Source organism: Bacillus rossius, chromosome 3, assembly GCF_032445375.1.
Source record: "Bacillus rossius redtenbacheri isolate Brsri chromosome 3, Brsri_v3, whole genome shotgun sequence".
In the NCBI taxonomy this organism is placed as follows: Eukaryota; Metazoa; Arthropoda; class Insecta; order Phasmatodea; family Bacillidae; genus Bacillus; species Bacillus rossius.
This window is the reverse complement of record NC_086332.1, coordinates 62,313,988-62,327,128: the sequence shown is the minus strand read 5'-3', so window position 1 is coordinate 62,327,128 and position 13,141 is coordinate 62,313,988. Positions and strand designations below refer to the sequence as shown.

At 36.5% G+C, this 13,141-nt stretch overlaps 1 protein-coding gene across 13 annotated transcripts in view; it reads right to left on the bottom strand.

Annotated features, from left to right (window-relative positions):
• The window catches only part of LOC134530784 (phosphatase and actin regulator 1), a 519,177-nt gene that overhangs the window by 326,974 nt on the left and 179,062 nt on the right, over positions 1-13,141 (bottom strand). The window lies entirely within an intron of this gene.

Genomic DNA, 13,141 nt, shown 5'->3' with positions numbered 1-13,141 from the left:
CTAGTTAATGGTAAAGTCAAAGTTCAAAGATCCTTAAAAATTCTTCAATTTATTTTATTGCACAAGAGGTTACGAGACATGCTTTCGCTGTGTTGTTTTTATCTAGCTATTACAGCTGAGGACAGGTATACTTTTTTCGCTACTCACTTGCCACTGTCGTTACATTGATCGTTGATGAATTTGCGAATACCTAACCTCACGTGATACCCCCCAGTGAGTGGGTCAAGTGTTTGTAGTCGCCCTGTGCAATTACTCGCCAACGAGTAGACAGCAAACTGCTGGAAGCAACCGACGCTTCAGGCCCGCCTAGCGACACAGTTCTGCGGTCAGTGCGTCTGACGAGTAATCTTTGGCCGGTATTCCAAGACACAAAAATGGGTTTAGGTGTTTAATATGCTACACCTGTTCCCTAACCGTATTCCCTAACCGCGCACGATAGGACACGGCCAGTCCCTTATTTTTAGGGAACGGTTTTGATGTCCTATTCGTAGCCGATCTATTGCCCAAATTCCGCGCATGCGCAGAGCTAACTTTTTAGTTTATTTCGTCCAGATGGCGGTAACGCGTCTCACTTTTGTGATCATCAGGGGACGTATCAAAAGTGTTGTGTGCTAAATAAAACTTTATGTTAGCGAAACTAGCATGGAATACATTCTGTTCACTTTAATGCCAACAAGAAATTATCGTAACTTAAAAAGGACTTGAGAAAATTAGACAGATGGTTCTATTTTTGTGCGATGGTGCTGTTATCTCCCAGGAACTTTCCCCGTAACGTCCGCTAGAATGAGTTGAAACCAGTTTCCAGCCTTGCGCATGGCCCCGTTAATTAAAACTGTTGCCGATTTGTTTGCTTACTGGAATTCAGTTTGGGCACGTTCCTGTATACGGCTCGCGAGTTAGGTTACGGTTGTATCCCAACAAGGTGCTTATTCGCTACCTTACCTGAACGTCGAATACCGCCCTTAATCACCTCACTGGCTCCTGGAACAGGGCCGTCCAAAGAGAAGAGGGAGGGGGGAGGGGACCTGTTGACGTTCGAAATTTTTTTAATGCGTGGGTTTACCCTGATAGTAGATCTAAATTACAAGTTTATTATTAATTCAATTCATAGGAAAACTTGCGTAATCCGATACACAATTAAAATCAAATTTAGTTACTGCCACAGTTATGTTATTTTTAAAGTTTAATTTATGAAATGTTGTACATTAATTAACGGGGAGGGTCCCAACAAAATTATTTGGCCCCGAGACCTTGGTTTCCTTCGTTTGATCTTGACCAGGACGCTTGTGTTATACTGTGCTTCCATATGCTTCTCGCGTACTAAGGACAGGGTTCTACTTTAAGCCAACCAAAGGTCGGCTGAATGGGTTGGTTGGCAATGAAGCTGGGATGGGTTGCCTTTGCCTCTCTGTAGTCCTTCCCTAAACACCGCCAGGCGCGATAAAATGGCACATCCATCTCCCCATGCCTGGGAGGCCACGCTAAGCCAGTTATTCTCACACCAGGGTGTATAAGTTGGTCCCGAAAGGGATTAAACAGCGTTTACTAAATGCGCGCATAGGCTGGTTACCTGATTAAACTGCTTCTCGCTGTTTTTGCAGATTCCTCCGACGAGAGTGGGGTTGAAGACGTCACGTCGCAGGTTCATCACGATAGTCCATGCTGACTGACATGGAGGTGTAAATACACCTACAGGGCCAACAACTTTTTTTTTCTGGATGACACGGTGGTCGAGATCCTATCACTCGCGTTCGATTCCCGGCGAGTTAAAAACGTGGCGGACGGTACCGTAAGCCGTTTGGTTCTTCTCTGAGTGCTCCCCCTCCCCACCAACTCATTCCACCAAGGCTCCTCATCTCATCATCCCTAGCCGTCTCTAATGACTACTTCTAGGAGACGTTACGCTTATTAATTCAATTTAATCTGTGGTAGAGCTCTCAATCTGAAAAGTTTAAATATAACATGATTGAAGTTGGTTATTTATAGTAGAATATTTTTTTTTTTAATTTATTTTAAAACTTTAATTTTGGAATATAAATGAATTTACACCAACTTATAACCATATCTGCCCCCCTCCATACAATAACAAAATTAATCTGATAGATGGGCAAACATGCCTAAAAATTTAAAATCACACTAATGGCCACAGCCAAACATTCAGCAGCTCTGCGACTGAGCCACTCTCCGGCGAAGCAATATCGCAGAAGTTGCGCGACACGGCTGCGACGTGTTGCGCCACAGAGCGATGACGCTCCGTGGTTCGCCCCGACTGACTTCCCGCTCTTGTTCACTTCCTCGCGTAACCGGTTCACGACTCTCGGGCGCGAACTACGCTCGGACTCGCCCTTCTCTCTCGCCGCACCCGCCGGCAGTGTTGCCAAGCCACGAACTGAATTATATTAAAAGGTACCAATATGATGAAAATTTCATTGTTAAATAAAAATATTGTTGATTACAAATATTGTTGATGTTTCAAGAAAAGTATCATTACATATTTTAAAATTAATAAATAAACACAGCGAAACAGTAATGCTGGTACTCACGAAGTAATAAGTAGTACTTATTTAGCTTCTAAAAAAGTAGTCTGCGTCGCCAAATAAAAATATGCGTAACATTCCACACATCATATTAAACGAACTGTTTATCTAAGATGGCAACACTATAAGCTAGTTCCACTTTCCATAACGGCGGCATAGGCAGAATAGCCTATACGTTAATTTACGGACATGAACATTTCCCGCGAACATACCGCGATCTAAAAATGGCTGCGCAGATTTTTTTTTACGGCGTGTTTACTGAAATCTCGCACTGGAGTGACGCGGTACCGTCGGTCAACAAGCGCGTGCATTGATAACGAATAATAGGGTCAGATAACCAACCTGCGGGTATGATAACCAGGTCACATGCGCTGGTTCGCCCACTGTGGTAAGACAGAATTATGGGAGAAAAATATATTCTTAAGCGGTCTTGATTCGAACAACTTTTTTTTTAAATCCAACAGCTGTTCATTTTACAAACTACTGTTCGGTAATGACTATGAGTCAAGTATTACAGCATTCATAATGGACTCCCACATAAATGCAGAAAACAGTGCAGAAAAAAACCTTTTAGTATAACGTAAAAAAATCTTACAACGCACCTCATGTACATGTAGCCCTCAACCTAATCGCCATCTTCCATGAGCCAAATTCAAGAAGGGGTAGAATTTGTGGCGTTTCCGCCATATTTATTTCCCTTGATGGTGGAACAACGTTTTACAAAACGTTCATTTTTTGTATTGATTTATTTAGTTCTTAAATAATTTAAAATATATTTGTATTTATTTTAATTATTTTAAGTCTGTGTGGTGCATTACCGTTTTTATTTTCTGTTTGGCCGATAGGCACCGGCCGAAGGCCACTGCTTGCAGAAGTTTATAGCAGCGGTTGCTAGTAATTGAGTCAAGTGTGAGGTTTTAAAATATAAAATGTTGGCAATAATTTTTATTAATTTTTTTAGTATTTTTTGGGTTGTAATATGGTGGTACGGATGTTTGGGCTCTTGCGAGTAAAATAGGTGAGGCAGGACCGAGTTCGGCGAAGGCCGTGAGAGGGCGTGACGTTTGCGCAGGTTGACCGCGTAACGAGTCGCGGCTTGGCCGGCGAACAAGCGACAAGCGGCGCACCTCAGCGCCGTGCCTTTCGGGCACCGGGTGCGGAAGTATTGGTGCATATAATGAAAACCATTTTACGTTCGCGTGGAGTTGACACGCAGAGCCACAACGCTGGGAAATGGCCCAGGTAAGAGGCGAAACCAATAATAACAAGCAAGTATATATATTTTATATATTTTTTAAAACGTTTATTTGGATTACGGGGTCGGTTGTGGTGTATTAAACAGACCAACTGGACGAGTTGCAGTGTTGAAAACGAGTGTCACGATTTTGTCTGGAATCTTACGTAAGAAGCTTGTAGGCTTATTATAAAGACGTGGAAGCCTTGGTACGACACTTAAGTTTGCATCAGAAACGCTGCAGTAAACTTGTGGCGTCATCTATGCCACGGCCCTTTAGACTGGATGGTACGCATAACGAACTTAAGAATTACTGTCCGGGGCATAGAACTATAAGAATTTTTAAGAGATTTATTTTTGTATTTTTTTAAAGTATTTGTAAAGATGTTCGTAGCAAATCTTGCAATAGTAGAAAAGGGAGCTCCCAGATGTTATGGTAAATTGCCATCAATATTTTAGACGCAAACCCAAGCCGGGTGCGGGAGTTGTCGCCTTTAACTCTGGTGCGGCGTAAAGGGGACAAACTCCCACTTTTTAAACAAGTAGGTCTATGTGCGGGAGCATACGCAGTATTTAATTTTTAAGGGGAAGGGGGATAGAACCTCTTTGCATACTGTTTGCTTTCAAATTCTTTTCATTTGTTGGTGGGAATAGTATGTTTTTTAAGGAATTATTGGGGATTTTTTTATTATTTCAGAAATCCCCCCCCCCCCCCCGGGGCGCCATTCCAGCGTTCACCAAAGTATATGTGATTTTGGAAGGAACAAAAATTAACTCTAGCATAAAAAACTGAAGATATATTTCCTGATACGCGACTACAAATGTTTCGATATATTACGATAATAATGAAGTAGCGGAATGGTAGAAGGGATGCGCCAACCGTGAGATCGTGCGCTGATTAGGCGGTAATGACTCCCACGCGCCGTCACAACCCGGCGAGGCATTCTCCCGAGCGCTCCCAGCGGGCAAACGGCAAACTTCGCCAACTACCGCCGTCATCAGGCTTCTATTATGGGCGTACTTACAGTACGGCCCAGAGAGCCTTCACTCCCTCCGATCATTTTTCAACCACATTAAAAGTTTAAACTAGTAACATGAGTTTATTACATTTATAAACGATAATAAAAATTAATTATGATGTTTCACGTAAGTGGTGACTATTGACCACAGTTATCTCTCTTATTGCTAACTAAATATCTAGATGACCGAATTTCTGTTTAAACAATCTAAACGTATTAATATGTTGATACATAAATTATATGGCTGATTACAAAATTAACACAGTTTTGTTACAAGTTTAACTGAATATGTACCTACACATTGTCCACGCAAAAATAATTTAAATGATATAACTCCCTAACCTAAAGTATGTGTTATATATATATATATATATATATATATATATATATATATATACATACATATATATATATACATATATATATATATACATATATATATATACATATATATATATATATATATATATACATATATATATATACATATATATATATATACATATATATATACATATATATATATATATATATATACATACACACACACACACACACGATGATCCACACGTTTCAATTATATACAAACATATTATCATATTTATTTTCTACTCTGTTTACGTATTTCTGTATTAAAAATGAATATTAAAACTGTTTTCACTAAGACCGAGTAATCGAGTTCTCGCTTCCGAAAACTGATATGTACCTACATTTACAACTAAACCGTTAGAGGCGTTTTAGAGTAAGCATAAAAAACATATATAATATCCAAGAATTGCTCGTTTAATAGTGCAGACTGCGTGATACAATACTTGACACATACTGCCTCTCTGAAAGAAAGTTCCATACACGCTCTAGCTTCTACAGAATTAAAAGTTTTGGACCCTCGTCGCTGTACTTGAATTCAAGTTAGAAAATAAAAGCGGCCATTCATTAAAATTATTTTTAAAAAAAGGAAAAATGTTAATGACACGTAATTTATTCGAATCCTAAGCGCACTAAACGCTAGTGCAATTGGACCTGGGAAATTATATAAGTATAACTCTGACAGTGCGATAGACCTTGAAACATCTGCCTGGACTCATCCTGCTGAACAAGCAACAGCGATAAAAGTCAGCGAGCACTGCGCAACTAAACTGAGTGCAGAGCACACGCAGTCGACTCGAGATTTGTTTCCGTGGACGGGGACTTTCTGCCGACGAGCGACAATTTATTTCCCAGTGTCGGGGGCAGGCCACTCTGCAGGTGGCTAATTGTCCCTTCCACCGCCGGTAGCGCTGTCCACAAACAAGCCCTCCGGTAAAGGCTCGGCGGTGCACAAGGGCGGCAGTGTGGGTGTCGCTGCTTGCCCGAGAGCACCTGAGAGCCCTCCAGAACTCACGCTTTGAAGACAACAGATACTAAAAACCTGGCTGCACCAGAACTTAAGGCTAAGATCCTTAGTTTTGCAGCCTCCAAGAAAATTATTTCTCCCATGAATATCGTAGTAGATAAAAAAATTAATAAACAGTAGAATTGTAAATAAAACTTTGAATTTTGTAAATATGATGATGAAAATTTTCTCAAAAAATTCTTTCTTATTTAATTTTAATTTAGAAATTTTCAAAACTAAATATTAGGTATATATTTAAACTGTACACGGCTGTTACTTTGCACACAACTTAAAGGAGGTACAATGAACAATTCTTCGGTTTAATTTTTTTAATACAACGTACAGAATTTAAATAATCTGAGTACAAAATATTGTGATTTAACTGTCACTTGCCGCTGATGAAAGGAACGAGTTCAACAGTTTGCCGCTAGAGCTCCGGTTGGTTCCGAGTTTACTCACTAGATGCCTCGAATATCGCAGGAGTTCAGGCGGGAATATTATCGCTTCGAAACGGTCAAAACACAACACTAGTATCAGCAATAGTAAGTGGACGTGTATTTAAAATGAAGCACAGCAGGAAATGGAAAGAAGCCCATCGACGCCAACTTGAGTAAGTATTTTTATGTACTTGTTCTACATTGTAATCACATATTGTATTTTTTTTTTTCCCCGGAAAAGTAATTCCAGTCCATTCATATGTATATATTTATGTTATATATATTTATATTATTAGCCGTTTTATTGGTTTAGAGTTTAAAGAATTTATTAATTTATAACTAGCGGTAATTTTTTTTTTAAATAATTACATTACCCTTTTCTTGTACATACTGTGTTGGTGTTAAAATCAATGGCATTATATTAAAAATCCCTTTCGCCCGTATATTTTGTAGTATTTATTTATTTGATAAAGGTTTGAGATAGTATTTAGAATTTTTATAAAAAATTAAGACGTATATATTATATAGCGTAGTTACTCAAACAATGATTTTTTTTTTTGTTATTTCACCCATTGCAGTGATGCTTGGTTATATAAAAATTTAAAAATATGAATATTCTTTTAATGTGATACATGTTTCCTAGTAACTGCAACACCTCAAATTAAATAACAAATTGATATAGCAATGAAAGAGATTGTGTTTATTCAATATTTCCCCATAGTTTTTTGCTATAGCGAAAATTAAGGATAACTCTGCAATGATTGGGTGTATCTAAAATTGTTTCAGACAAAATTTTTTGATAACGTTTATAAGATTTACAAACAGTTAGAACATATTCGATGGTGTGCCTACTAAGGGAGCAATGATTTTTTTTTTGTCAATTCCTGTTTAACCCCTGCAAAAATGGTTCGTCTAATCAAAAATTGTTTCCGACAAAAGATTTAGTTAAAAAATTACAAGGTTTTTGAAGAATTATAACGGATTCGATAGTATGCATAATAAGAGAGTTACGATTTTTTTGGTCCGAAACACTTAAATTTTTACACCCCTTGCAGTTATGGTTGGTCGTATCAAAAACTTATTCAGACAAAAGTTCTTCCTATTTTTTCCTTTAAGCTTTATGTTCACACGGATGCGATATGCATCATATTATGGAAGTTGTTGCGATTTTTCTGTTAAAAAAAACCTTCCCCATTTCTACCCCTATGGACTGATTTTGTCCATTGACGAACTCGATCGAGATTTTCCATTACTTGATTTTATGTATCAGTTTGGAATTGATGTGCGAAAAATTACGGCAGTTATCGTGTTCATAAAATTGTGATATATATATATATATATATATACATACATATACATATAACTTTAGAACTGATGATGGTTATGGGTTTCTTGGACTATGAAACGTAAAACTACATAAAATCTTTCAGGAAGTCGCACCGCTGCGCTGGTACGTTGAAAATTCTATATTTTTTTTAATGATTTTTCCTTACGTATTTGAAATTTTCTAAAGAAAGTAATGTAAGGAATAAGAATTAGATACAAAATGCACGTTTTATATGCCATAAAAAAACATTGGTGTGCTAAAACAAAATGAATGCAAACAAAACAAATATCGTAGCAGGACTGTATTTGATACGGGGGAGTTTAGACTAGGAAATCAAATTTGTATAAATGAGTGCATACGTATTAGTCCGCGGCAATTATTATATAGTTATCGATGGTTTTCATGCATTCTACGCGGCACAAACATATTATGAATTTTTAAACTTAAGTACTTACTTAAAAATTCCATTTGAGTTGTAACTGTTCGTTCTAACCTGGGAAATACAACCTAAATGACAAGACAAATCATATTACATGTCGTACATCGTTCCATTAAGTCAAAGTTTATAGTATATTCCTATAACAAATGCGTATATAAAATACAGTATATAATGCACTAAAAACAAGCAGGCCATTTAGAAAAATTTTATTTTCTGTTGACAGTTTACGTGCACAAAAACATAACATTTAATCGTCTCTGGCACGTTATGAGATTAAGTTTATTTTAGATACTTCCTCTTTCGAAAAAAACAAACAAACAATTTCGTCACATACTGTTTTTTTCTTCTGATTCCAGCAATCCTTCAACTCATTGTCTTACAGAATACCAACATTTCATTACAAGTTTTTCGCTGAAATGGCCCATTATTAAATTAAATCTTGACTAATTTTATAAAAAAAATATTTAACCATAATCACGATGATATCCGTGTATGTAAACAGTTACGTAACACTAGAAATGTGAAAATGTACCCACACACAAACGAAATTTCGTTTTGTAGCATAAAGATTAATACAGTAGATAAATATTTTTCAAGTTTAGTTTTGTAATATTTACTTTTTATTTCCGAAGGTACAACTACTGTTTGCAAAAATAATGAAAAAAAATTAAGTACTATTAAAGAGCATCTACAGGTTTAAAATTTGCCAAATGTAATACTATATGAATTCTGAGCAACATATTAAGTTATTGACAACATCTTTTATAGTTACGTAAAATTCAGTAACATGCTAAAGGTGGTTCAGAATAGAATTCAAAATTCCAAAGACAGTTTAAGCATTTTTAAATACAAATGCGTAATTAATCACATAAAAAACATGTTAGACATTTTACCGTGCCACCTATTGGTCGAAACTTATGCTATAATGTGTAGTAAATAAATCAAAATTTCCGCAAAAATTGCTATAAGTGCACCCAGAAAAAACCTTAAACAATTCGAGAGTAAAATCAACAAACAAAAACCACTTAACTCAGAAATATTTTAAAAAATATTACAGATGAAAATAGACAACAGAGAGATTAATGATTAATGGACTAAATCTAGGCAAACAGCAGATGAATCACAAAAAAAAGAAGGGGGGGGGGGGACAGGCTATTTTTAATTAAATAGTTTCCTTTAAATAAATTTTTAATAAATCTTAAACTAGCAAACTTAATGAATATTAAAGCAAAGGCAAATTAAAATTCTTTAACTACTCTAATGAATTATATTATTTCACTTAGGCTTGCAACATTAGCGAGAAAAAAGAAGAAGCTGGGGTTGACACAGAACCCTCTGCCTGCTGGTGATGGTCCTGCAACACCAACCTTGCCAGAGAGCCCAGGCGGTGAAAGTTCGGTCCCCACAGTGCCAGATGTAACCACCATGGCGTCTTCAGTGGCGGCGTGTACATCACGCAACACTGATGACAGTACACATACTCTGTCCGATGACTATCAAGGGTAAGCTTTACACTTACATATCTTGTTTGTGATATGACAGGTAAATTTAGAATTCATGTGATAATACTCATATGAATAAAAATTATTGTATGGGCTATGTTTCTTAAAAGGGAATAACTCTTCTAGGAATGATGACCTTCCTCCGCTGATAGTGGTTTACGAGCCTCCATTGCCACAGACAGATCCGGGACTCAGTATGTTAGAGGGTCGAATGATGGTTGACGTTCGTCACTTCATGGTGCAATGCCGTCTTCTGGAGAGACACAGGTAAAAATTGTTTTATGTAAAATTGAGTTATTTAGATTTTTTTCCACTACTGTTTACCGCCTTCTGAACGTTTAACCGGCTGGAAGGTTGAAAATTCTTCTACAAACTTATTGACTTCATTAGTTAGTAAGTAAATAGGATAGATATGTAACAATACCGATTTAAATTAATAAATGTTGAAAATAAAAGGAAAATATATTTGAGCCATATTGACGAGGAGAGATAAATAGCCAATGTAATCACAGCTAACGCATATATCGAGTGAACTGTGGTGGAGCTACTTACTAACGTAGTAAGCCTTTATTCGATAAGAGGTTAAACACTATAGTGGAAAAAAAATTGCACACCATATAAAATTTTCATCGGGGAAAGATGGACTTTTGCCCCAACAAACAAAAAAAATAATTACTATGCTAAAAAATTACAGGGTTCCATTTTTATCGTATAGTTTTACACTAAGCAATGCAAAGTTGAATTGCAGTACGAACAATATTATGTTTTTCTTTTAATTTCATACTTTTGGCAGCCGCGCAAAGGAACCCCCCTGCGCGCCGAGCGGACCAGCCGCCTACGGCCACTTCCTCCCGTAATTATTTAGTTATGTATATAACGATACAAAAATAAGGGCCAATCTCTCGATGCTGTCGTTCAACAATGGATTTTTCACTACCCAAGCATTTATTGTATCACTAACCCCTAGCAGTTACACATTTTCGTTAGTTATACAAGTTCGTTAGAAACACAATTACAAGGCAGTGGCGATTCTTTTTTTTTTTTTTTTTGCTTTTGGGGTCTGTAAAATTTTGTTTGTAAACAAATATTGGCCAGAAAGAATTATATATTTTTCAATTTAACTTCCGCTACATTATTTGCAACTATAAATGATCATAGAAACATAAGTTCCACGTGCGCGCACACACAACAAGTGAAATGAGGAGTTTTAGCAAATAAACATTGAGGTAATTTTCCAAAATACAATTTTAAAGACCTTTATACTGTGTTCTTACATTTGCAGTTAGATTTATTTAAATTCTTTGGCAAATGTTACAATTTAAAAACTTTGTTTAAGTATGTCCAGTTATTTTTTTAGGTAATTTTATTTGTTACAAGAAACCGAAGACCTTGCTGAAGTAAAATTATTATGTATAGAAATTGTGTTTAAATGGGTGTGTAATACTTAGATGAAATTGATACAGAATTATATGAAATAAAATTCTATTGTTTTACCAGCCTTTGAGCTTTCTGGCTGACGTGAAATTGTTATAATTAAACTTAGGGCCTAAATTTAGAATTGCTCGAATATGCAAAAAGTAATTCACTCGCTCACACAATGGCCTATACAAATTCCAACCCACTGTCAAAAGGGCTGGAAACTTTAAATTTGGGTCGCAGCCTCAATGATGAAAGTGGGAAAAGTACCAATTTTTATTTTCTAATTACTAAAAAAATAAAATTAAAAAGTAGGCACGCACCTTTAAAATCGGTGTATACCTTCTTTCGGAAGAACGTTGTTGCAGAAATTTTTTAAGAAACATAGTAAAAGGAACAAGATAAATATATTTTTTTAATAATTTAAAAACGTAATATTCTAATTGTGCATATTCTTGTTACTTATAAGAAGATAGCATCATAACATTTGCACGCTTGGCTTACGACAGTTGGACGTGCCAACGTGTCTGCCGATATGGCGATAGTACCTATCTGTTCTACGAGTAAGTAACATTTTAATACCTCAACGTAAATATCCAATTTATTTTTTATTAATTTTTTATTATTAATTTTTTGGAGGTGAAGACGATGACGATCGAAATAGTGTTTTACTATACCATGATGTGTAAGAGGGCAAATGCGCGAATAAATGTGGCCATGGCCACATGGCTTCTTGCAGCACAGTGAAATGCAAATGAAAATTGTATCCTTTTCTTGAACAACATTTCAGACTTACATTAAAATAGCATAATTTTTAAGCATGTAAAATGTATATCTGTTCGAGCCATGTCACAATTATTTTTTTATTTAATTGTGACATGCACATCAACAGTTTGGGAAAACTGTAGTGGTGTGCATGTTATTATATTGATAAGTACAAAGATAAAGAAGCTTCTGTTCATATTCAAAAATTAGCGAACCTACTGGCATGTAAGTTTATCTCTTTCATTTTATTCTGTTCACATGTCACTCGACAGAGCTCAGGAGCTGCTAAGATTATTGTGTATGGTGAAACGAGGTAACACCCGTACTGATAACTTGACCACCTTACCTCAGTGCACTTCAACGTACATTTACGTATATATAGAATAATCTTTTATCACAAAGAGTCGGGCAGATCTTTCAGGATTCACTGCAAGCTATTTATGTTCGATTTTAACGACAGTAGTTTGGATGTATGCAATATTATGCTGTTAGAGCAGTTGTATGAAATTAATAAAATCACAACCTAACAGCTTGAGTACCAATGTATAGCAATAGTTATAGCTAAATTGCCGATGCTAGTAAAAAATTGTCTTGTTTATTGTGTGAAAGCCAAACGGGTAACAAATGTTTTTGGGAGATGTTACCAGAAATTATTATTATGTTGGTTTTACAGGTGTCCCATTTCATCTTCAGGAACATATTTTCTGGAAAGTGTCAACAGGTACGGTCTGCTGACAAATTTTAAATTTAAGTGCACTCACTGCAATCAAGAGCAGCAGTTCAAATCTGAGCCTGTGGAATGCCTTCCAGTGGGAAGAAAAAGAAAATGCAAAATCGATACCAACTTAGATATCAACGAAAAGATTGTTTGGGGCGCAATTTCGGTTGGTCTAGGCTACGGACCATTGTATGAACTATTGTCACTAATTGATATGCATCCTATGAGCCCGGGTTGCTTTTCTTATCACGAGAACAGAATCGGAGAGCACTGGAAGGCAATGTTGCAGAAGGAAATGGAAGATGCTGCACTGGAAGAGTTCTCTATGGCGAAAGATGATGGACGCATCTGTATGGTTGGAAATGAGGAATATGC